A 26,721-nucleotide genomic window follows, 5' to 3' on the forward strand; every position below is an offset into this window, starting at 1 on the left:
TGCCATTTCCTCCCACGTAGTAATTCTTCCTAGCGGCAGTGACTGCAACCAACTACTCGCCTGATCCCTAAGAGAAATGGAAACAAACGTAAACGAATAATATCTTTCAAAACACCATTCATCTTTACCGTATCAGTGATTTCCAAGAAAGTCCACAGGTGCAGATGAGGATCAGCAGTGGCGCTCCCATTGAATTGGTTCTGCTGAACCATGTTGATCAATGGCGGCTTCAACTCAAAATTGTTTGCATTGATTGTTCCTCGAGCGATTTCAGAATAGTGAGCCTAGACTGTTGGCCAGAAGTGATCTCTGATGGGCACCAAGGGAGATTTTTGCATGTTATCTTCATCCATTCTATGTAATTCTTCTTCTCTTCTCTGTCTTCTCAAAGCTCTTGCAGTGCGTTCGATCTAAGGATCAAAAACTAAAGAATTAGGACTTCGAGATCTTCGCATACACTGCACTCAAGAAGAAGTAAAATAAATCAGTACTAAAAATAAAAAAAACTCTAAATTAAAATCTAGATTAATTGGTAACAAGAATAAAATAAAATCAACAAATTACTCCCCGACAACGATGCCAAAAACTTGTTGCATAATTTTGTGCCCGCAAGTGCATGATGTCAAGTTTTAATAATGTGTGAGTAGAGTGTCAATCCCACGAGAAGTAATGTGAAAATTATTTAGTACTTATAATTAATATAGTCTAAACTTTATCTAGAAAAATTAAATAAGTGAATTTCGTTTTTTTAAAACTAAATTAGTAATGAATATAAGCAAAGCACACACACAATTTCAACGAAATATCTTTGAGAGAATTATGGTCTAGAGGTTCAGATTTCACCTAGTTTTGACAAAAACTACTCCTAATTAACTTATTTTCATGAATTTCATTCAATTAATAGCCAAGAATACGTAAGTGTATAATTTTCCTCTCTCGAGCAACAAATAATGTGTATCAACTAAGATTCAATTCCAATATCCCTATTAAAAATCTAGTCTTAGTGATATATGTAAAACAATGTTTTTTCTAAGGCTCCATTAACGCTATATACTCTCCGAGCTAAAGAAACAATTAACAGTGTAAATTCTAATGGTCCTATTCAAAATCCCTTCTCCCGAGCAATTCTTTTCAATAAATATAACAATTCAATTAGTGATCAATTAATGTAAAAGACAATCAATACTAGAAAAATTAATTAATCTAGGGGAATTCAATCCAATAAAATCAAAGATTCGTAAAAGAGTCTACACCAGGTTCCTTCGTCCCTCTAGACTAAGAGAATTTAGTTCATAATCAAATCTAAATAAAACCAATTCATGTTCAAAAATCTAGTCATCAAATCAATAATAATAAATTCAAAAGAAAGAAAACAAATCCGAATAGACGACGCCGTGTCTGGTCAATCGATCTTCAGTATTTTTTCTTCACGTTGAAGCTTAACGTTGATTCCAGATTTCCCAAACTTTCTTTTCCAAATCTCACGATGAAATTATGAATTCTCTGTTGTGTGCGCAGCGGCTACCTCTATTTGTGCATCTTTTCTCCTTTTATATGTGTTTAGAAACCCACAATCAAGCGCACGATCACGTCTCCAAAATTTTACAAAATTCTAAAGTTTCCATTTTGTACATTTCACACAAATGCGCAAGGAATCACGCAGATGCGTTGCATCAATTCGCACAAACGCGCAGGAGCGTTGGATTATGCGCTGAAGCGTTAATCTTTCTCGTCAAGTTGCGTAGAAGCGCTTGAATTCCCGCAGAGGCTGAAACTTTTCTCGGTAAATTGCGCAGAAGCGCTCAATTTCCAGCAGAGGCGCTACTGTATCAATTCCAGCTGCGCGAAATTTTTCAAAAAATCATATCTCACAATCTAACCGTCGGATTGAGCTGAATTTTTGACATCAACTTTAAAACATCTAAACTTCATTTTGAACGGTGGAGATCGGATTTTGATGTCTATATCATCCCCAATAATTTTCTGAAGTTTGCTGTCATGTAGTTCAGTCATCCTTTTTTTCTCGATACTTTTCTTCAAATCCTTGCAACTCACAAAAACAACTAACACACATAAAATCCACTCGTTACATCACAAAAGTCAAGTCAAATCATATAAAATAAGTGCATAAATTGCACTTATCATATGCTATAGTTTAATTATGGCTTTTAGAGCTTGATATGTGATGTTTGACATGTTAGATAATACATGGTATTTATGTATTGTAGTGCTGCATGGTAGGCTTGTACCTAGAAGGAACCTTCTAGGATCTGCCTTAGTAAGGTACGGAAGTACTATTCGAGATATCCAGATTGAGTATGCATGTATTATGTTTTTGCATGTTATGTGATTGCATGATTTATATGATATATCATGTCATGACTGTATGTTGCATACATTCATATTGATCCTTTATCCTAGAGATATCCTGTAGTAGGGCGCTCACCCTACGAGTTTGTGGATGGTTGGATACTTAAGTCTTGTGTCAGGTTATCCTTATGGTTGGAAACTTGTACTAGTATCATGTCACCATTATCCACTGGGTATATAAGACACTTCCTGAGGCGGCAGTGTAGCGTGCTATATACTTTGGGCCCGGTCTATGAGCTAATTTCTTGACTTGAGTGTCTTGGTATCCAGTTCATTTGCATACATGCACGTATAATATCGTATATTCATAATATCGTACTGAGCGTCTTATGCTGACTTTTAGTTATTTTCTGTTGTCTGGATACCCCATTCAATGGGGCAGATTGCAGGTAGTTCTCCTGAGGATAAGGAGATTAGGTGGTGACCAAGGCAGGATTGCAAGGTTGACCACTATATTATACTTTTCTGGTATTGGTTATTTAAGTTCCGCAATTTACTCTGATTAAGATTATTTATTGATTAATTGCATGATTAAGCTTCTGATTAGTAGGTGATCACGGTGCGGGTCACTATATTTATCTATGCAATTAGCATGGGTATACCGATAAAGATGTGCCAAATAAAATAATTCAAATATTATTAAAATAAAAATTGTCATATAAGAGATATTACAAGGACCCTCGGCCAACACTTGGCTTGACGGGCACCTACTCTAACAGTCCTAATGAAGCTGGAACTATATCCCTGAAAGCTCCTTCTTGTTTATCATTCTTCTCCCCAAATTCCGCAATTTATCATTCTCGTTCAACTCCTGAAAGCGAGAACTGCCGATCATTTTCTCGTCCATACCTCAAGAGATATTACAAGGACCCTCGACCAACACTTCGCAGTTCTTATAAATCTTCTCCTTAAGTCTAATTCTCTCCGGGTGTTGAACGAGAAGGTGATTTGGAGTTCTCCAATTCTCAGCTTCAGTTTCCATATTTATAATTATTATTTTCCCTTATCATGTAATCTCCGTTTTCGTTTAATTATAAATCCAAGTCAATGTAACTGATTCACTGCCATACTGTAACAATATCTTATTGCAATTTATTTAACTAAAATATTATAAATTATACATAACGGACTTTAACTAATGTATTCTTTAAAGTTGGCCTTATTAATTAATGTAGATCCGATTATTTATATAGATTAATTAACATACTGATGCTAAAAAATGCACTTATCCTAGTTGTAGTTACGCGTATCCAAAATTAATGATTTAATGACAATTAATAAATAATCATGATTAAGAGAGGTAAAACATGATTCAGAGATTTTCAAATGGGTTTAAGTAATTCAGAAATGGATCTTGAACGATCGAAATTGGTCCGATATGAGTTTTGATCTTCGAGTATATCGGAAGCTCCGAACAGCATTCAGAAGGTCTGAACAGGATCGGAGCCATAGTTTCAGTTCGGAAGCTCTGGGGAGTTCGGAAGCTCCGAACTGCGATCGGAAGCTCTGAACTGCAATCGAAAGCTCCGATTGTCACCAAATGCCATTTGTCCAGAATATTATGTAAGCAGTGATGTCATTGAGATCGGAAGCTCTGATCAGACTATCGACAGAAGGAAGGACACGTGGTTGGCTGAGATAGATCGGAAGCAGGGATCGGACGTTCCGATTGGATCGGAGGTTCCGATCGCTGTCTATAAATAGGGATGCCGATCTCATTCTTCAAGTGCACCATTTTCCTTCCTCTCTCCATTCTAGCTAGTCTTTTAGGCTTTTAGGGGTTTTTAGGCATCCTATCGGAGGGATGAGAGTGGCGGAGCACTACGGAGATAGTGGCAAAGCTGTGCCCAAGTTTTGGGGGCTGTCGCCATCAACGGGCTGAATACGGATGCAGGTATAACTTTGTATACCTAAAAATATTAGGGAGTATGTAATAGCTTAGTTAAGGCTTTTAGAGCATAATAGATGATGCATGGGTATTTTGCATTGTATTACTGGATGGTAGTCTTGGAACCTAGACGGATGCTTCTAGGACTACCTTAGTAAGATACGTAAGTACTGGCTGAGATTGCTAGCGAGTATGCATGCTTATGTGTTGCATTTATGTGTCATGATTTGCATGTTATTGCATGGATATATTATGCGACATTTGCATATCATATTGTGCCTGTACATCTTTTGAGATGAACCAGTTGAGTAGGGTCGCTCAGCCTTGTTGGACGGTTGGGACACTGAGAGTCACTATGACCGACGGTTCATGCAGGCTCTAGTTTTTTCTCGGGGACATCCTAGATCCACGTCCAGTTAGGAGTAAGTGGTTGGGTCCAGTGGTTTGATTCCCAGATGCTACAGCTCATGTCTTAGGCTCCAGTCTGAGCAGGTTGATACAGTATATCTCAGATACGGATACACGGACATTTCATATTGCACGCATCATATTTGTATGTTTATCCGTACAAGCATGTTTAGATTTAGCGCTCAGACCCAGTGTTTTCTGTGTTTTCTAGACACCCCATTCGACGGAAAAGTTACAGGTGTTGCACCAGGACTTGGTAATAAGTTGGTGACCAAGCAAGAGCTGCAGGAGTAGTAGCTAGGTTATTCTAGTATTTCAATTGGGTTTTATATTGGTTTTATCAAGTTGTATTGTAGTAACCCGTATCCGAAATTAATGATAAGTTGGTTATTTATCAGGTGATCATGTTTAGATTAAATAAAACATGATTAACGAAATTCCAGGTGGATTAACGGAGTCCATAAATGGATCCAGAACACTTGAAAATGGTCGAGAATGTTCCGAGTCTTAGGCCGGATCGGAGGTTCCGAACTTGGGATCGGATGGTCCGAAGTGCCCAAGTTCGGAGGGCCTAAAGATGTTCGGAAGGGTGAAGTTTGGACGATCCAAAGATGGATCGGACGGTCCGATCTCCATCAAATCAGATAGGATAAGGAAAATAATCTGATTGCTTGGAAGTAAAGTTTGGACGATCCAAAGTCTAGAATCGGATGGTCCAAACAGTAGCCAGACAGGTGTCCGAGAGAATGATGTCATGAGTGACGTAATATTCGAGTTCGGACAATCCGAAGTCCTGATCGGACGCTCCAAAGTGCTATCAGGTGACACTTGTCACTCATGCTGTAGTGACCCTTACCTGGATCACCTACTAAACAGAACTTAGGCATGCAATTAACTTAATTAAATGGATATCAGAATAAAACTGCGAAAACCATAAACAATATACAATCCCAAGGCAAGGAATCTGTAAATACCCAAATATTATACAACCAGATCGAACAGCTGTATTAATCCAAATAACAACAGAATAAAACCTAGGCGAAGCTCCAGCTGGCCAACCACTGCCTAGCCCCTCTTGGATCCACCCGCCTCGTCCAATCGCAAACCTGCCCCATGGAATAGGGTGTCCAGAATCACAGAGTACGAGACGTGAGCATAAAACACTCAGTACGAGAGTATGAGTATACATGAATGCAAAGTGAACTCCCTATAAACTCGAGGTCAAGGATCAGATAACAGAGACAGACCGGGCCCTGGTATGTAGCACGCTGTGCCGTTGCTTCAGGAGGTGGCTCCCATACCCTAATACCAGTGGATTTACCGGACCCAAAGCCATGGAAGTCCATCCACTAACAGGATAGGGTACAACCCTACTAATAGACATCTCGAAGGAGATAGCTCAGTATGCAAATGAATGCAGCATAAATCAATGACATATAAACCATGCAGTCACATAATACATGCATACTCAGTCAGGTTATGTCGAACAGTACTTTCGTACCTCAAATCAGTGCAAGATCTACCAACTCTAGGTTCACGCCTATAGTCTGCTCTACACTGCCAAATGATACTACTATCATTATAGTGCTCTAAAAGCCTTAACTAAGCTATCACATACTCCTAAATATTTATAGGAAGCAAAAGCTATACCTTCGTCCGTCGTTAGCCCTTTGATGTCGATGCCTCCAGAACTTGGGCACAACCCCGCTATGACTATCGAATGCCTCGCCAACCCCCGGGTCAAGCTATGAAAAATAGAACTACTCAAATATGCCTGGAATAGAGAGGGATTCTCGGACTTGGCAAATGAAAGTGAAGCCTCGGCCTTCTATTTATAGACCACGAACGGACCCTCCGATCCTTGATCGAAACTTCCGATCTTTGATCGGAACATCCGATCCTGCCATCGGAGCTTCCGAACATCGTTATCTTCCACGTGTCAAACTATCACTGGTTGAATTCAGATAGGGGTGATCGGAGCTTCCGATCCTGCCACACGTCATGCCTGACGTAATACCATCGGAGCTTCCGATCTCGATCGGAACGTCCGATCCTACATCGGAGCTCCCGATCCGTCCGGTACCCAATTTATTTAATTAACATTGATTAATCCCTTAATCTCTGATTTTGGTTACGGGCTACTACATTCTCCCCCACTTAAGATATTTCGTCCTCAAAATCAGATCTTAAGTACCGAATGTAATACAGAAATCAGAAACATTCTTTATTCAAATCAAACGTTTACAGAGTTTGCAACTGAATACAACTTTAAGAATGAAATCAAAACAACTCAGGATGGTCTTCACGCATCATGTCCTCAAGCTCCCAAGTAGCTTCCTCAGTGTCTCGGCGCTGCCACTGAACTAAAACCAGAGGAATGACTTTGTTCCGTAAAACCTTATCCTTATGATCCAGGATACGAATAGGTTTCTCAACATAGGTCAAATCCTTGCTCACCTAAACCTCAGACCACTGCAGAATATGAGACTCATCAGCCACATATCGTCGCAACAGAGATACGTGGAACACGTCATGAATACTGGAAAGATGCGGTGGCAAAGCTTGTCGATAAGCCAAATCGCCAATGCTTTCCAAGATCTCAAACGGACTGATAAACCTGGGAGACAACTTGCCCTTAAGGCCAAATATGAGAATTTTGCGAAAAGGTGACACTCTCAGAAACACTTTCTCCCCGACATCGAACTGCAAGGGCCTACGCTTGGTGTTAGCATAGCTGGCCTGACGATCCTGTGTAGTCTTAATCCGTTTCTTGATCTGATCAACCATGTCTACCGCCTGCTGGATAAACTCCGGTCCCTCAGCCTGTCTCTCCCCCACTTCTTCCCAGAAGAGTGGAGTACGACAACATTGTCCGTACAAAGCCTCAAAAGGTGTCATCCCAATACTAGTATGATATTTGTTGTTGTACGCGAACTCGATCAATGGCAAATGATCCTGCCATGCTGAACCAAAATCCATGATGCACGCTCTAAGCATATCCTCCAAAGTACGGATAGTGCGCTCTGACTGACCATCAGTCTCCGGATGATAGGCAGTACTCAGACTGAGAGTAGTACCCATCGCACGCTGAACACTCCCCCAGAATCTAGAAGTAATCCCGGGGTCCCGATCGCTTACAATGCTCACAGGCACTCCATGAAGTCGAACGATCTCCTGAGTGCACAACCGAGCCATACGATCCACATTTTACTCCCGGCTATAGGCAATGAAATGCGCTGACTTGGTGAGTCGGTCCACCATAACCCAGATAGCATCACAGTTCCTCGGAGATACTGGCAAATGGGTCACAAAGTCCATTGTGATAAACTCCCATTTCCATTCAGGAATAGGCAGACTGTGAAGCAATCCTCCAGGTCGTCGGTGCTCTGCCTTGACCTGTTGACACACCAAACATCTCGAAACAAACTGATAAACACTGCGTTTCATTCCCTTCCACCAAAAACGAGTACGTAGATCCTTGTACATCTTGTTGCTCCCAGGATGAATATTCAACTTAGTGCGATGCGCCTGAGACAAAATCTCCTCTCGCAACTCTACATCTTGCGGAATCACAAGCCTACCAGACAAACACAGAAAGCCATCTGACGGATATTGAAATCCAGACGAGCTACCCTCGTTAGCTAGACGAGCTAAACGTTGGGTCTTCGAATCAGACATCTGAGCATCTCGAATCCGCGAATACAACGCTGGCTCAGATAATATCGCAAACATCTGGATACTCTGCATAGCTTTCTTATGCTTGAAAGTATATCCTGAAGTACAACAGTCACTGATCGCACTAGACATCGAACAAGTCTGAAGTGCGGATAGTCGCACCTTGCGACTAAATGCATCAGCGGTGAGATTAGCAGCTCCCGGATGGTACTTAATCTCGCAATCATAGTCCTTAAGCAAGTCCATCCAACGTCTCTGCCTCATGTTCAACTCCGCCTGAGTGAACAAATACTTGATACTCTTATGGTCGGTGAAGATCTCAAATTTCTCGCCATACAGATAATGACGCCAGTTCTTCAAAGCGAACACAATGGCTGCCAATTCCAAATCATGGACTGGGTAGTTGTCCTCGTGAAGCTTCAGCTGTCTAGAAGCGTATGCGATCACATGCCCATTCTGAGTCAGGACACAACCTAACCCCTGAAGATAAGCATCAGTGTACACCACATACCCTCTAGATCCTGACGGTAATGCCAACACCGGCGCAGAAGTCAACCGCCGTCGAAGCTCACAGAAGTTCTCCTCACACTCGGAGGACCACTCAAAATCAACACCCTTGTGGGTAAGTTGCGTTAACGGTCGAGCTAACTGAGAGAGGTTCAGAATGAAGCGACGATAATATCCTGCTAGACCCAAAAAGCTACGGATCTCAGCAACCATCGTCGGTCGCGACCAATTAAGCACCGCCTCAATCTTGCTTAGATCAACAGAAATCCGCTCCCTGGATATGATATGGCCAAGAAAGACCACTCGATCCATCCAAAACTCACACTTGCTCAGCTTGGCGTACAACTGCTCATCCCAAAGAGTCTACAGTACCAACCGCAAGTGAGAAACATGCTCTTTCATATTACGTGAATACACCAAGATGTCGTCAATGAAGACCACGACAAACTTGTCCAAATACTCCCTGAAGACACGGTTCATCAGGTCCATGAATATAGCATGCGCATTAGTCAAACCAAATGGCATCACTAGAAACTCGTAATGCCCATAGCGAGTACGGAATGCAGTCTTGGCTACGTCCTGATCTCGAACTCTCAACTGATGATACCCAGATCTCAAGTCAATCTTGGAGTAAACTGAAGTGCCCGGCAGCTGATCAAACAAGTCATCAATACGAGGCAAAGGATACTTGTTCTTCACAGTGACTCGATTCAGCTGCCGATAGTCAATGCATAGCCGCATAGACCCATCCTTCTTCTTTACAAAAAAAACAGGAGCTCCCCAAGGAGATACACTAGGACGAATGTACCCCTTGTCCAAAAGATCCTGTAGCTGATTCTTCAACTCACGCATCTCTGACGGATCCAGACGATACGGTGCTCGAGAAATAGGCGAAGTACCCGGCATCAACTCCATGCCAAACTCGACTTCCCTAACAGGAGAAAAACCCAGAATCTCATCAGGAAATACATCTGGAAATTCATCCACAACAGGAATACTCTCTATCCCAACACTCTCAGCGGACAAATTAACTGCATAGATAAGTAGCCTTCCCCGCCAGACTCTAGAGCTCGACAGGCTCTCAAAGCTGATACCAAAGGCATCGGGGGTCGCGCTCCCTCTCCATAGAAAAACCAGCTGTCACTCCCTTCCGAATGAAAGCGTACTAATCTCTGATAGCAGTCCACTGAAGCTCGATAGGTAGTCAACATGTCTATTCCCAGAATGCAATCAAAGTCGTCCATCGCCAGGACCATGAGATTTGCTAACAGAATGTTCCCATCGAACTCTAAAGGGCAACCCATCACTAGACGCTTAGCCAAAGCAGATTGGCCCGTCGGAGTAGAAACAGACATCACTACGTCTAGTGCAATGCACGGTAACTTATGCCTCTTAACAAAACGTGCAGAAATGAAGGAATGAGATGCACCAGTGTCAATAAGTAGAAGAGCATGTATACCATAAAGAAGAAATGTACCTGCGATGACTTTCTAATTCTCCTCCACTGCCTGATCATGTCTCAGGGCAAAAACCTGGCCAGAAGCTCGTGGCCTCAAATAAGAACTCCCAGCAGGCTGTCCCTGCGACCTCTGCTGAATGGTGGCCTGAGAACCAGATCCTGAACCAGAACCAGAACCGCCTCCCCCAGATAGTGGACAATCCCTCCGGATATGACCAGTCTCTCCACAACGAAAACAAGCTCCAGAAGCTCTACGGCAACGGTCGGTCGGATGGTTCTTCCCACAGTGATCACACTTGTCCTTCTTACCAAAACGGAAAACACCAGCAGAGCCAGAGGAAGAAGAAGTAGATCCAGACTTCTTGAAATATTGGGCACGGGGACCCAAAGAACTAGCAGGTCTCGACTGAGAGAAAGACCTGTTCCGCCGAATGCTGTCCTCTGCCTGGTGACAACGGCTCACCAAACCCTGGTAGGACATGTCATCACCAACCGCCACATGGTCATGGATCTCAGGGTTAAGGCCCTGAAGGAACAGATTATACTTCATCTCGGAGCTGTTGGCAATCTCGGGGCAATAGGATAGCAGATCAAAGAACTTCTGCTGATACTCATCAATAGACATGGCTCCCTGTCGCAGACTCAGTAGCTCGCCCGCCTTCGACTGATGGAGTGCAGGAGGAAAATACAGCTTCTGAAAAGATGTGCGGAACTCAGCCCAGGTGGCCACTCCTCTCGCCGCAACAAAAGGTGCAGAAGTAAACCTGCACCACCTGCGCGCACGTCCATCCAGAAGATAACCAAGGGTCTCCATCTTCTGCTCCTCGGTGCATTGGAAAGTCTGAAAATTCGTCTCCATGCGGTCTAACCAGTTCTCCGCATCCTCCGGAGACTCACCTCCAACCAAGGGCTTAGGCCCCATCTGCAAGAATCGACGTACACTGAAACTGTGAGACCTCGATTCTAAACATCTAATCTCGGAATTAAACAACAATAGGGCATTCAAGATCCAAGATTAAAAGTAATATTTTTTTTTTAAAACAGTGCTCGCTCAATCGGTAAAATCTTACCGATCGAGTGGGCCAAAACAAACCAACATACTGACAAAACATTCAGGACCCCCGCTCGATCGGTAAAATCTTACCGATCGAGAGGGCACAAAATATCACAACCTCTGCCTCGCTGAAAGGGGTGCTCGCTCGATCGGTGAAAGTCTGCCGATCGAGCGAGACACTCTGCCCAGAAAAAGAATTGGTTTTTCTTTCTTTCTTTCAATACAATCTCAAATCAATCGATACGACAACAAGATAAATTCCATTTAACATGATATATAAGTATTCAATTCTAAGTTCATACAATTCTTCAAAAAATAACAAGCATGCTTCAATCTAGTTTGAACTTATACAATTACAAAAAAGAGTTCGAAAACGTAAACGACTCCTAAACATCAAAGTCTCACTTCTATCATCTCAACCACCTAGTCATGCTGCCTCTGACTCGGTCCTGCCCCACCTGTTGCCAAGTACACATACAAACAAAGACAACAGCCGGATAATCCGGTGAGAATACAATTCCCAGTAAAATAGACTATCATGCATATCACTTAAAACACATCAAGATATAACATGTATCAATTTCAAAATATCTATCGCATCAATATAAATCCAAGTACTGAATTAAAATGATATGCATGTCTTTAAAACTTCTGGATTATCAGACTCAGATAATCAAATGGAATTCTTCTTTCTTTCTTTCTTCGGTTTGGGATCCCGAGGTTAAAATATCCAACAATCACACCGAACTCTCCTCTCGAGGTGGACGAGGCATATTTTAATCCTCTAGACTTCAGAGCATTATAGAGAGTTTATTTGACAAGGTATAAAATCTCCAACCAGGTCACTCAACTACAATCTCTAGATCGTCTAATCAAATTGAAATGAATCAAGGCTCAATATGAATGCATATGTCATCTCATGCATTCTAATATCATTTCAATCGTCAGTTCATATAAGCATTCAATCATGCTTTCATTCATCAATTCAAATAATCCTTCAAACATGATTTCGTCAATATAAATGCATATATAATCTCATGCATTCAAATAAACATTCAATCAAGCAAGTATGTGATTCCTTCGGAACACTCGAATACAGTCTAATTCGAGTTAATCATTTCATTCAATTCTAAGTCGTCTTTTACCTTATTCTCTTCGAAGGTACTTCAATCTGAAAAGTCAATAACAAGGATAATCATCAATATCCTATCAAACTCATTCAAAGCTCAAACAACTTCTTCAATCGATAAATAAGAAACTCGATATTTTACCTACTTCGATCTTCCAACTGACCAAAGCTGCTACCTCGCAACTCTTCTGACTTCAATTCAATCTATCATAAGAAGTCAATAGGATCAATATCGACATCCAAAAGCTCAATCAAACTCGATACGATCAAAATATTGAACGATATCCAAAACTCAAACTGACGGCATAACGGCTATAAACTGATCAAATGGGAAACACGGACAGCAAGATATCAATTCAATAAACTCATAATCATCTCAATATCATCAAAACAATTCAAATTCTTCAAATCTAAAATCTCCAATTTCGAAATAATCTTCAAAAAATCAAAACAATTCCGAACGACGCGCTATTTCAAAACCGACAGAGAATAAACGATCAGAACTCTGCCAAGATCAACATACTCCAAACTCAATCGATTCTAACAACATCCGAAAATAGAAGTCTAGTTGATCGAAGAAAATCTTACTATAGAACGATGCTCTTGCAGCAGTGATCACTAATCTGCCTTCAGAAATAAATTCTAACGGACGGATCGACAGAATCAAAGAATTCCAAAGCTTGAAGAAACGTTTGGGTGCCTTCCATGGAGTCTAGGCGTGAAAGGGGAGGAAGAAGAAGACTAAGTCTCCCAAGAAAAGTCAAGGAATATATATTAAAACTCAAATTTGCACTTTAGTCCCTAAAAATTCCAAAAATTGCATTCTAGTCCCTGATCAAAATCGAATTGGCCCTCGACTTCTAAAATCTCTAATTATCTCAAATAAAGTCCATTAAGATAATTTTGGGGCGTTACAATTCTCCTCCTCTAAGAATCAATTTCGTCCTCGAAATCAAACATGATTCTATCACAAGGTCGAGGCATGAATCAAATGACTGCAATAAGAATTTACATCTCGGAACTAAGTCCAGAATCTTCTTCCAATCAAACTCTGAATCGTTCGTCTCAACAACTCGACATCTCAATCAATCAGAGAAGTCTGAAACTCTAGTCGAATAATTCATCAACACTCCGTCCGTCTATCAAAGTCAACTCTTCCTTGTCAGCAAAATCCTTCTAATTCCAGTCACACTTCGAATCATCTTACGCTCTAAAACAAGAGACAAAGGGAATTAATCTCAAAATTCAATTCGATCATCGTCTATTCTCGCACAACTTCTATAATGTGCCTCCAATAACTCGTCAAACTCTGTCGTTGCACAAAATTTCTACAAACATCAAGAATTCCGTCAACTAGTGCTAAGTTGAGCACTACTACTCAAAGCAATTCTTCTAAAGTTCGACTCATCTGATCTGGCTGTCCGTCGTTCTGAGGGTATCGAATCAAAAGTAGATGAAATCGACAACAAAATTCTCTTCAAAGTCTATGCCGAAAGGACATTGCATCAAGTATCTCAATCTAAACTGACAGACTTCGGCAATTCATGACATATGACAACATCTGACAAGATATCAATTCTCCGTTCTTCATCAAAATCATTCTGTACAGAAAATTGTAACGGATCCTATCTATTGGTCAATCAAAATCAGACAGTAGATAAAATAAGAACAAATTCTTCGGTTCTAAACATCAGTTGCTGCATTAACCCCTTCTGTTAAAAAGATTCAAAACAGAAATCTCAATAAGAAGAAAACCAAGTACTGCAATATCATCAGTACTGAAACTCAGAATATAGAAGAACGGATAATCAAAAATTCCATCATTAGATAAACAGATCAAAGAAATTCATTCGTTCCGCTCAGAATTTCAAACATCGAGATTAGTCTACAACCGATCGGCGTACAATTCTGAAAAGATTGAAGCTCTGAACGATCAGTACAATTCTCACATCCAGAAAACAAGAATTCATCAATATGAACTCCTAATTTTAACTCATACTTCTGAGAGATTTGGTCAACAGAAAATTCTTCATCAATTCAGGAGCATTCATCAAATCAAACGGCCTGTCAAAAGTTCAAAACGGCCATACCTCAATTCGGAAACGATTTTGAGAAAGTTCACTTCACAAACTTTCTGTAGATAAAACTTCGGATCTCAAATCAGTGTCGAACTCATTCTGAAAATCGGGACCAATTTAGAATTTCAATCCGAACAACATCATTCGTTCAAAAACCACTGGCACATCAACCAGTTCAGGTTACAATTCAAAACATCAACTGAAAAGCTTCGAGAGTTCGTTCATACTATTCTGTAACAACAGTCATTCAACAGAATAAATCAAGAATTCTTAGAATCGAGAATTCTTAACGGAGTATTCCATCACTCCCTCAATGATACTCAGATAACATCTCATCTCGAACTCAACAAAGTATTCTTACTACTAAAATCAATGAATTGTGACCCCAACTCCATTTTGAATCAGAATAGACTGTACAACAGAAAATTGGATCGTTCTCTTTCTGACTGCTGACAGTTCACAACATCAGAAACTATACTTCGAATCTCATACTTCATCATCCTCTATTCAATCCAATTCCTCAATTAATCAACAAACATCTTCCGATCATCTGGAAGAACTCTGAATAAACTTCAAAGTGTAAATCTCTTGATACTCTGTCTCAAACCGAAACATCTGGCACAACATCGTTATTCGCTAATAAGGCATCAATAAAAATTCTGCATCTCAGATTATACTCAGATCTGATCTATCTTCATTGGATTCTGAAATATCGAATCAGATTCCAAAGCGTTATCAATCTTCTCATTCAACTCTAGTTCGAAGTCGAATGAAAGAGTCAAGATAAACGTTCCATCTTTTCCAGACTCTATCAAAAGTGCAGCAATCATCTGTCAAAGAAGACAACTGAAGTAGATAAAATAAGATCAGATCATACAGCTTACCATTGTAGCTGTTACCATCAGTTCTCCGGATAACAATAAAATTCGCAGTCAGATTAATCGCCCTGCATAACTCTCTTTCCCAACTCATAATCAGTTTGGACTGCGACAATCAAAACTTCTATCTTCCAAGATCAGAATAGATTACTGAGATCTTCCAAGCAATAAGATCTCCGTGAGATTCAAATTGGAACTAACATTGCGTCTCAAGCGTCTTCAAATTCTTCGATGCTCAAGATAATACAGATTTCTTCTTAACAAGAATAAGTCTCAATACTTAATAAGAAGAAGTGCAAATCACCAAAGGTCATCAAAGATACAACTGAACAGAAGAGCATAATCTTCTGAGTATTCGTCTAATCAACAATAAGAATTCCTCAAAGGATTCGCGATAGAACTCGCAAAATCCAAGAATCTTCAATTCAGATAAGGACGTCGATCCAAATCAATTCTTAACAGCTCTAGTCTTGAGGTATTCAATGAAATTTCCATCTTCTTAAAGAAAAGATCGAGGAAAAGACAACTCGTTCTCAACAAGATTCATACGTCAGAAGAATAGCATAATTGATCGACAAGAAAATCTGCGAACAATCCTTAAAGAATCTGAAAGATCAATACGGATCTTCGAAGGATAAAAGATTCATCGATAAGAATATTCAAGAACTCATCTACAAACCTCTGGAAGATTCGGTTCAAAGGACTCATAATTATTGCAGATGCAATTACAATTCAATCTGTACGATAAAAATTCAAATCGATCGTACCTCATTCCGAACTCAATCTCTGAAACTTCTTTCCTTCAGATTATCAGTCAATGATGTCTGATCTAAAATAAATGCTGAACGCATCCTCTCGACTCAGAGGCAAATCTGGAATCTCAACCAGAACAACATCAGCAAACTCAACAACTCTATTAAATCAACCAACACGGCTGATTGAAGACATCATCTGCATAACTCCAAACATTCCTCCGTACCAATCTGTAACAAACGGTAATCAACAATCAATAAGAAAGGAATTCTTAATTCAGAAGTTTTACCGGAGGAAATCCATTCGTCTATCGTCTCGGATCTGAATCTGGAAACTGTCTGAAATCAACCTCGGTTGCCTTGTACTCGGTTAATATACTACATCGATAATATAATCAAATCTGATAACCGAAGTATAGTACTGTTCAGTACAATCAACTCTCATCGAATCAAAGTTAAAAAATTTGAACTAAATTCACCGCAACTAATTCAGATACTCAAATGTAGAGGAAGTATTAATCTAACTTCTCAATAAGAAGAAAAAGTTGCATCAATATCTAACAGCAACAGAGTCGAAAGACTAGAATCGAACAGTTACCTGCTTCATCATCGCCAAGAGCAGTTAGAGTCGGTGAATCCTCAAGCAAGTACTAAAGCCTTGCAGTTGGTAACCAACTAACTGAATCCGTCGTTCATCGTTGTAGTTTAAAAGAATCAAACAACTGATCGATCTCTTCTAATCAGCTTTCACACCCAAACTCATTCTCAGAACTCCTCAGAGTTGAAGGGTTAATGGACTGAAATCTCATCAGTAATGCTTCTATCAGAGTCGGTGTGTCATCCATCAGTTCAGTCATAGAACAATTCTGTACAATCGGGTTCGCTACTAGTTGAATCCTGTTCAAAACTTGCCGAGTAGAAAATCTGATTCAAGAGGATTACGACACAACATCCCAAATACATCTATTCGGTGACCCACAACCTCAACTCGACATACTCAATCGATCTTAAGAGTATTAAAGCAACCAGTAACCCGAAACAGTTCATATCTCAATTAATTCATGCTTTAAAATTTAAATTACATTCTCAAGTAATTCAAATAATTCTCAATCACAAAGCATGCTCGCATATTATTCAATCATATAATTAATCAATCACATGCGAGGAATTAAATTCAAGCTGACTCAATCTACCCCGCTCTCTTCTAAATTTAGTCCAAGAATCTTATTTCTCTGATACCACTTAATGTGAGACCTCGATTCTAAACATCTAATCTCGGAATTAAACAACAATAGGGCATTCAAGATCCAAGATTAAAAGTAATAATTATTTTTTTAAAACAGTGCTCGCTCGATCGGTAAAATCTTACCGATCGAGCGGGCCAAAACAAACCAACATACTGCCCAAAAATTCAGGACCCCCGCTTGATCGGTAAAATCTTACCGATCGAGCGGGCACAAAATATCACAACCTCTGCCTCGCTAAAAGGGGTGCTCGCTCGATCGGTGAAAGTCTGCCGATCGAGTGAGACACTCTGCCCAGAAAAAGAATTGGTTTTTCTTTCTTTCTTTCAATACAATCTCAACTCAATCGATACGACAACAAGATAAATTCCATTCAACATGATATATAAGTATTCAATTCTAAGTTCATACAATTCTTCAAAAAATAACAAGCATGCTTCAATCTAGTTTGAACTTATACAATTACAAAAAAGAGTTCGAAAACGTAAACGACTCCTAAACATCAAAGTCTCACTTCTATCATCTCAACCACCTAGTCATGCTTCCTTTGACTCGGTCCTGCCCCACCTGTTGCCAAGTACACATACAAACAAAGACAACAGCCGGATAATCCGGTGAGAATACAATTCCCAGTAAAATAGACTATCATGCATATCACTTAAAACACATCAAGATATGACATGTATCAATTTCCAAATATCTATCGCATCAATATAAATCAAGTAATTCATCCAAGTACTGAATTAAAATGATATGCATGTCTTTAAAACTTCTGGATTATCAGACTCAGATAATCAAATGGAATTCTTCTTTCTTTCTTTCTTCGGTTTGGGATCCCGAGGTTAAAATATCCAACAATCACACCGAACTCTCCTTTCGAGGTGGACGAGGCATATTTTAATCCTCTAGACTCCAGAGCATTATAGAGAGTTTATTTGACAAGGTATAAAATCTCCAACCAGGTCACTCAACTACAATCTCTAGATCGTCTAATCAAATTGAAATGAATCAAGGCTCAATATGAATGCATATGTCATCTCATGCATTCTAATATCATTTCAATCGTCAGTTCATATAAGCATTCAATCATGCTTTCATTCATCAATTCAAATAATCATTCAAACATGATTTCGTCAATATAAATGCATATATAATCTCATGCATTCAAATAAACATTCAATCAAGCAAGTATGTGATTCCTTTGGAACACTCGAATACAATCTAATTCGAGTTAATCATTCCATTCAATTCTAAGTCGTCTTTTACCTTATTCTCTTCGAAGGTACTTCAATCTGAAAAGTCAATAACAAGGATAATCATCAATATCCTATCAAACTCATTCAAAGCTCAAACAACTTCTTTAATCGATAAATAAGAAACTCGATACTGTACCTACTTCGATCTTCCAACTGACCAAAGCTGCTACCTTGCAACTCTGCTGACTTCAATTCAATCTATCATAAGAAGTCAATAGGATCAATATCGACATCCAAAAGCTCAATTAAACTCGATACGATCAAAATATTGAACGATATCCAAAACTCAAACTGACGGCATAACGGCTATAAACTGATCAAACCGGAAATAATCTTCCAAAAATCAAAACAATTCCGAACGACGCTCTATTTCAAAACCGACAGAGAATAAACGATCAGAACTCTGTCAAGATCAACATACTCCAAACTCAATCGATTCTAAAAACATCCGAAAATATAAGTCTAGTTGATCGAAGAAAAGCTTACTATAGAACGAAGCTCTCGCAGCAGTGATCGCTAATCTGCCTTCAGAAATAAATTCTAACGGACAGATCGATAGAATCGGAGAATTCCAAAGCTTGAAGAAACGTTTGGGTGCCTTCCATGGAGTCTAGGCGTGAAAGGGGAGGAAGACGAAGACTAAGTCTCCCAAGAAAAGTCAAGGAATATATATTAAAACTCAAATTTGCACTTTAGTGCCTACAAATTCCAAAAATTGCATTCTAGTCCCTGATCAAAATCGAATAGGCCCTCGACTTCTAAAATCTCTAATTATCTCAAATAAAGTCCATTAAGATAATTTTGGGGCGTTACAGAAATGGTCCTCATCTCGATGACGATGGAGGCGTTCCCGACGAGGCTCCCGGTCGGCATCACCCCAACGCCCACCAATACTGCCATGAGATCTCTGGTCGTCACAATCTGCCATCTAAAAAATTAACTTAACGGTTATCTCATGTAGAATCTAAATCCTAAGAATACTTTGCATGCTCTGATACCCTAAATGTAGTGACCCTTACCTAGATCACCTACTAAACAGAACTTAGGCATGCAATTAACTTAATTAAACGGATATCAGAATAAAACTTCGGAAACCATAAACAATATACAATCCCAAGGCAAGGAATCTGTAAATACCCAAATATTATACAACCAGATCGAACAACTGTATTAATCCAAATAACAACAAAATAAAACCTAGGCGAAGCTCCAGCTGGCCAACCACTGCCTAGCCCCTCTTGGATCCACCCGCCTCGTCCAATCTCAAACCTGCCCCATGGAATAGGGTGTCCAAAAACACAGAGTACGAGACGTAAGAATAAAATGCTCAGTATGAGAGTATGAGTATACATGCATGCAAAGTGAACTCCCTATAAACTCTAGGTCAAGGATCAGATAACAGAGACAGACCGGGCCCTGGTATGTAGCACGCTGTTCACTCGCTTCAGGAGGTGGTTCCCATACCATAATACCAGTGGATTTACCGGACCCAAAGCCATGGAAGTCCATCCACTAACAGGATAGGGTACAACCCTACTAATATACATCTCGAAGGAGATAGCTCAGTGAAACATCCTAAAACTCCTACTGAATTTTTTTTTTTAAAACTCTCTGATAATAAAATAATGAATATAAATATATATATGCCAATAAATATATATATCGTACTTAAAAATAACTTTACTTAATTTAAAATACAAATACACAAAAGATACAATAAAAGTACACGCATGCAATTAAATACATAAAAATAATTACTAAATAATAATTTATAAGAATGCCATAATAAAACTCCTAAATAATATTTCTTTCACAAAAATTCATGAAAACTTAGAAAATAAATACTTAAATCTAAAATTCATGCATATACTAAAAATCTATAATAATAAAACCTATGCGGAAATAAATGTTCTAGTCTCAACATAAAATTCATAATAGAGCGATGGTCACGGGTAATAGCCGCCTGGATACTCATACGCCCTCGTCGCCAGTCGGGAATACATTAACTTCATTAACATTTTGCTCACCTGCACCATTTAAATCTAGTGAGCCTAGAGGCTCAGCACGTTCTATCCTTACATAACAAAATGAAACCACACACAAGCACACATCATATAAAATACATGCATAATAATTATACGTGCATGATCTTAAAATAATATGCGTATAAACATGAAATAAATAATTATATTGCATCCTCATCATGCTAAACATAAACATCATATTTAATGAATCTCATAAAATAACTTATCATGATTTCTTAGTTCTCAACAGGTCGTATCCATGTCGGTGGCATCATACTAAGCAATTGATCAATCTATAAACCAACGTACGCGGCGGTGGGGTTTCCACCTCTGTGCTGCCACTTCACCAGCCCTCTCAGCTGGATCCATAAGCTCATCATACTTATACAAAATTAGGAAGGTCACCGGGCCCAGGTATCCCGGCCTCCAACCACATCACTTTCCACCTTCACTTCAACTTTCATAAAAATATTTTTCATAACATGCTCTTAAACTTATCATGAAAGTTCTTAATGATGCATGAACTTAAAATTCTCATTTATTTCTTTATTTCATAAAAATTTGTCCGTAAATATATATTTAATTTATTTTCTTAAAAATCATACTTATATATCTAATAAAAATGCATGCATGAGTTAAATATATATTTACGAACGTTTATTTTTCCAAGGACTTGTTCGAGCTGCTGACCACTTGTCTTAAACCCATAAATTCCTAGACTGACCCAATAAGCATTTAGCCCAACATGACCTGACCCATTAATTCTCATGGACCCCCAGGTCCATGGCAAACTAATGGGCTCACTTAAAACATTAATTAAGCCCATTTAAATTGCTTAACTCAATATTAATTTAATAATTATTAATTATCTCATTAACTCTTAGTCCGACCCATTAACCTAAAAATTAGCCCATTAAATTACTAAACCCAACACGACTTGGCCCAATAATTCTCATGGATCACACGGCCCATGAAAAATTAGTGGGCTCACCTCAATAATTAATAAAGCCCATTAAATTAGTCCAATTAATTAATTAATCAAGCCCAACCCATCAATTAACTACTTAAACTCTTAATTAATTAAAATAAGAGACCCAAGCCCAAATAATAAAATCTAGACCCTGACTAAAAATATTTTGACCCATCAAGACTTGACCCAACCTGGACCCGGACCCAAAGACCCGAGCCCGGCTCACTTGAAACCATAGAACCCGACCCTAACCTATCCTCAAACCCCCTTGCGGCAGCTGCCGCCTTAGCCCCTTAAACACCTTGCTCCGGCCACCAACAGTCGGAGCTCCGGCACCTGGACCACCCCATGGTCCAGGTGCAATCCCAGCTTGGGGCCTGGCTCGAGCCAAGCCCTGCATGGCTCGGCCACAGCCCCTAAATCCCAAGAAAACCCCACACAGCCCCTCCCATGGAACAGCCCTTACTCCCCTTAACTTTCTGACCAGCGCCGGCCACCCATGGCCGGAGCTCCGACACCTGGACCACCCCAGGGTCTAGCTGCAATCCCTGGACCAGGCCTGGCTCGAGCCAAGCCTTGAATGGCTCGGCCAAGGCCCCTAAACCCCATGCAACCTGCGCAGGCCCATTTTCTGGACAGCCCATGATACTTTGCATGTTCCGACCAGCTCCGGCCACCAAAGGCCGGAGCTCCGGCACCTGGACCACCACAGGGTCCAAGTGCATCCCTCGGACCAGGCCTGGCCCGAGCCAAGCCTTGCATGGCTCGGCCAAGGCCCATAAACCAGACAGCTCCCTCTGCCCGCCTAGCTGCTGTCCCAGCCCCATTTCCCTTGGTTCCAGCCCTTCCAGCCGTGAACCACCTTGCCTAAACCAACCCCTATGAACCCACCTAGACCCATGAACAATCATCCAGCAGTTCGAACCAAGCCATGTCCACAAATAGTGCAAAACCGAGCCATGAAGTGCAAAAACGTGAGGAACATGCATGAACTTTAATGTTTTCTTTTCTAGATCATAACACATGCAATATCAGATCTTGTAAGAATAAAATCTTTGTAATATGATTTAAATGGTGGCCAAGAATGGATTCGAGACGTGCCTTGATAATTATTTAGACGAAACGACGTAACGACGCGTATCGGACTCGCCGGGACGAACGGATCTTCTAAATAATCCAAAAACCTTCAAATATCGGCTATGGGGCTGGGAAAACTCTGATGGAACGTGAAAATGGTGGAGAAGATGGTGATGGAGGCGGCTAAGAGGTGAGGCGTGGGTTTGGGAGGGATTTAGGGTATAATATTTAGGATAATCTAGGTTAAATAATTAATAGATAATTAGGATAATTAAATACTCTAATTTTAAAATTTAAAATACATTCTAATTTTCTAAAACTAAGTAAATCCCGAAATTATTATTAATGGGATTTTTAAAGCTTAATAAAAGTCATTAGAATGACTTATTTTGGGTAAAAACGGACATATAAATATACATATATATAAATACCATAATTTTCTTAAAATCTTACCTTAAAATAATATTTTAAGGCTCCTAAAAATCTCATAAAATATTTTGGGTGAAAACTAACATCTCGTCCGTCCACGGTCCCGCCTACGCGATCATAAAATAAACTTTCTCAAATAAATTTATAAATCACATCATACCGATTTAAATGCCGAAAAAATATTTAAAACATGCCAATAAATCACATAATTCACATAATAACATATAAAATTAATTTAACACATTTTCACATTATTCTAAAATTATTAAATCTCCTAGTTATGCATGCAGATTTACTTGACGAATTTCTGGTGTTACAATTCTCTCCCCCTTAAATGGAATTTCGTCCTCGAAATTGGATTTAACTTAGTCATCTAATAACAAATGAATAAAAATTTTTCCAGAAATAATTTCCAAACTTAAATCCCAAAAACATCACTTAATTTGCAAATCTAAAATTCAACTTAAATATAAAAAATTCTAACTTGTCAAACTTAAATATACAATTCATAACTTAATCTACAAATCTAAATGTCAAACTTACGTCTCATAAATTATCAAACTTAGTTTTCTAAAAGCAAATCATTCTAGTCATCCTCGTGTGTAATACGTCTCAAAAGCATACTGTAATTTCCGTAAATTCTCCACGTAACCGCATTGCATAACTAAGTGTTTTTAACTTTAAGACTGTCATAATTTAAATTCTACTTTCATAAATCGTTAAAACATAAGTCATGTGTTCCATGCATAAAACATAATTTAAATCATTTAAAACTTACAGACTGGCAGTGCGGCTTCTGAGATCCGTGAAGCAGGCTAGTCACCCTCCAAGGACCATGGCTCTGATACCAAATGAAACATCCTAAAACTCCTACTGAATTTTTTTTTTAAAACTCTTTGATAATAAAATAATGAATATAAATATATATATGCCAATAAATATATATATCGTACTTAAAAATAACTTTACTTAATTTAAAATACAAATACACAAAAGATACAATAAAAGTACACGCATGCAATTAAATACTTAAAAATAATTACTAAATAATAATTTATAAGAATGCCATAATAAAACTCCTAAATAATATTTCTTTCACAAAAATTCATGAAAAACTTAGAAAATAAATACTTAAATCTAAAATCCATGCATATACAAAAAATCTATAATAATAAAACCTATGCGGAAATAAATATTCTAGTCTCAACATAAAATTCATAATAGAGCGATGGTCACGGGTAATAGCCGCCTGGATACTCATACACCCTCGTCGCCAGTCGGGAACACATTAACTTAATTAACATTCTGCTCACCTGCACCATTTAAATCTAGTGAGCCTAGAGGCTCAGCACGTTCTATCCTTACATAACAAAATAAAACCACACACAAGCACACATCATATAAAATACGTTCATAATAATTATACGTGCATGATCTTAAAATAATATGCGTATAAACATGAAATAAATAATTATATTGCATCCTCATCATGCTAAACATAAACATCATATTTAATGAATCTCATAAAATAACTTATCATGATTTCTTAGTTCTCAACAGGTCGTATCCATGTCGGTGGCATCATACTAAGCGATTGATCAATCTATAAACCAACGTACGCGGCGATGGGGTTTCCACCTCTGTGCTGCCACTTCACCAGCCCTCTCAGCTGGATCCATAAGCTCATCATACTTATACATCATTAGGAAGGCCACCGGGCCCAGGTATCCCGGCCTCCAACCACATCACTTTCCACCTTCACTTCAACTTCCATAAAAATATTTTTCATAACATGCTCTTAAACTTATCATGAAAGTTCTTAATGATGCATGAACTTAAAATTCTCATTTATTTCTTTATTTCATAAAAATTTGTCCGTAAATATATATTTAATTTATTTTCTTAAAAATCATACTTATATATCTAATAAAAATGCATGCATGAGTTAAATATATATTTACGAACGTTTATTTTTCTAAGGACTTGTTCGAGCTGCTGACCACTTGTCTTAAACCCATAAATTCCTAGACTGACCCAATAAGCATTAAGCCCAACATGACCTGACCCATTAATTCTCATGGACCCCCAGGTCCATGGCAAACTAATGGGCTCACTTAAAACATTAATTAAGCCCATTTAAATTGCTTAACTCAATATTAATTTAATAATTATTAATTATCTCATTAACTCTTAGTCCGACCCATTAACCTAAAAATTAGCCCATTAAATTACTAAACCCGACACGACTTGGCCCAATAATTCTCATGGATCACACGGCCCATGAAAAACTAGTGGGCTCACCTCAATAATTAATAAAGCCCATTAAATTAGTCCAATTAATTAATTAATCAAGCCCAACCCATCAATTAACTACTTAAACTCTTAATTAATTAAAATAAGAGACCCAAGCCCAAATAATAAAATCTAGACCCGGACTAAAAATATTTTGACCCATCAAGACTTGACCCAACCCGGACCCGGACCCAAAGACCCGAGCCCGGCTTACTTGAAACCATAGAACCCGACCCTAACCTATCCTTAAACCCCCTTGCGGCAGCTGCCGCCTTAGCCCCTTAAACACCTTGCTCCGGCCAGCACCGGCCGGAGCTCCGGCACCTGGACCACCCCATGGTCCAGGTGCAATCCCAGCCTGGGGCCTGGCTCGAGCCAAGCCCTGAATGGCTCGGCCACAGCCCCTAAATCCCAAGAAAACCCCCACACAGCCCCTCCCATGGAATAGCCCTTACTCCCCTTAACTTTCTGACCAGCGCCGGCCACCCATGGCCGGAGCTCCAACACCTGGACCACCCCAGGGTCTAGGTGCAACCCCTGGACCAGGCTTGGCTCGAGCCAAGCCTTGCATGGCTCGAGCCAAGCCTTGCATGGCTCGGCCAAGGCCCCTAAACCCCATGCAACCTGCGCAGGCCCTTTTTCTGGACAGCCCATGATACTTTGCATGTTCCGACCAGCTCCGGCCACCAAAGGCCGGAGCTCTGGCACCTGGACCACCACAGGGTCCAAGTGCATCCCTCGGACCAGGCCTGGCTCGAGCCAAGCCTTGCATGGCTCGGCCAAGGCCCATAAACCAGATAGCTCCCTCTGCCTTCCTAGCTGCTGTCCCAGCCCCTTTTCCCTTGGTTCCAGCCCTTCCAGCCGTGAACCACCTTGCCTAAACCAACCCCTATGAACCCACCTAGATCCATGAACGATCATCCAGCAGTTCGAATCAAGCCATGTCCAGAAATAGTGCAAAACCGAGCCATGAAGTGCAAAAACGTGAGGAACATGCATGAACTTTAATGTTTTATTTTCTAGATCATAACACATGCAATATCAGATCTTGTAAGAATAAAATCTTTGTAATATGATTTAAATGATGGTCAAGAATGGATTCAAGACGTGCCTTGATAATTATTTAGACGAAACGACGTAAAAGACGCGTATCAGGCTCGTCGGGACGAACGGATCTTCTAAATAATCCAAAAACCTTCAAATATCGGCTATGGGGCTTGGAAAACTGTGA

The sequence above is a fragment of the Henckelia pumila genome, chromosome 4, assembly GCF_033568475.1.
Source record: "Henckelia pumila isolate YLH828 chromosome 4, ASM3356847v2, whole genome shotgun sequence".
Classification (NCBI taxonomy): domain Eukaryota; kingdom Viridiplantae; phylum Streptophyta; class Magnoliopsida; order Lamiales; family Gesneriaceae; genus Henckelia; species Henckelia pumila.